The sequence below is a fragment of the Crocuta crocuta genome, unplaced genomic scaffold (assembly GCF_008692635.1).
Source record: "Crocuta crocuta isolate KB4526 unplaced genomic scaffold, BGI_CrCroc_1.0 scaffold248, whole genome shotgun sequence".
Classification (NCBI taxonomy): Eukaryota; Metazoa; Chordata; class Mammalia; order Carnivora; family Hyaenidae; genus Crocuta; species Crocuta crocuta.
Window position 1 is genome coordinate 6361672 of NW_027532409.1, and position 861 is coordinate 6362532.

The 861-nt window shown below is 69.8% G+C and overlaps 1 protein-coding gene across 1 annotated transcript in view; it reads right to left on the minus strand.

The window, feature by feature from the left end:
* EPB41L1 (erythrocyte membrane protein band 4.1 like 1) overlaps positions 1-861 on the minus strand; it is a 124088-nt gene extending 123227 nt beyond the window's left edge. The window contains exon 1 of the mRNA XM_077778877.1: positions 778-861. The gene's annotated coding sequence lies outside the window, so the exon portion shown is untranslated. The remainder of the gene's footprint in view (positions 1-777) is intronic.

The following is an 861-nucleotide window of genomic DNA, read 5'->3' on the forward strand; positions in this document are numbered from 1 at the left end:
GCCTCCGCCCGGCCGGGACACTCCCGCCGCCGCCGCCACCCACCGCCCCGGCCAGGTGCCTGGCTCGCGGGGACTACAGCGCCTCGGCCGCCGCCCCCACCCCTTCCTCCCGGCAGTGCGGAGACAAAGCCGCGCACACGCACACGGGGGCTACGCGGGTGCACACCCGCCCTCACACGCGCACACACGGGGAGTCACACTGGCGCTCACACGGCAACACACACACACACAGCCACAGGGTCCAGCCACAAGCGAAGCCACTGGCACACACCCTCATCCAGATGTACACACACTCAGCTACATATTCGGACACACCCTCTAATAGACACACTCACGAACAGACACACGCAGACACACACACCCTCACCCAGATACACACACACCATCCAGTCCAGACACGCGGAGACACACAGCGCACACCCCCCCTCCCACACAGATGCACACCCGGAGCACACGCACACGCGCGCACACACAGTAACCACTTGCCCAGACCTACGGGCACACGCGCGCTCACATCCAACACCCAGAGATGTGGACCACGCCACACATACCGGCTCCAGTACGGAGACGCACGGACCCGGACCCGGGGCTCCTGGCTGGGACGCCCGCCCCCCGCCCCCCGCCGGGCCGGTGTCCAGACCCCCGGAGCCGGCCCGCCGGCCTGTCAATGCTCGAGGACGGGAGACCGAGCCTGGAGCCCTCGCATACACAGACACACGCGAGAGGAGACGCGGCAGGGTCCCCGGGGCCCGGACGAGGGTGGCGCGGGCGACTAACCTGGCAACGGCGGCGCGGCTTCCGGGCGCTGTCTGTCCTCAGTCCGTGCGTCCGGCGGCCGCCCGGGCGGGCTCCGAGGGGCAC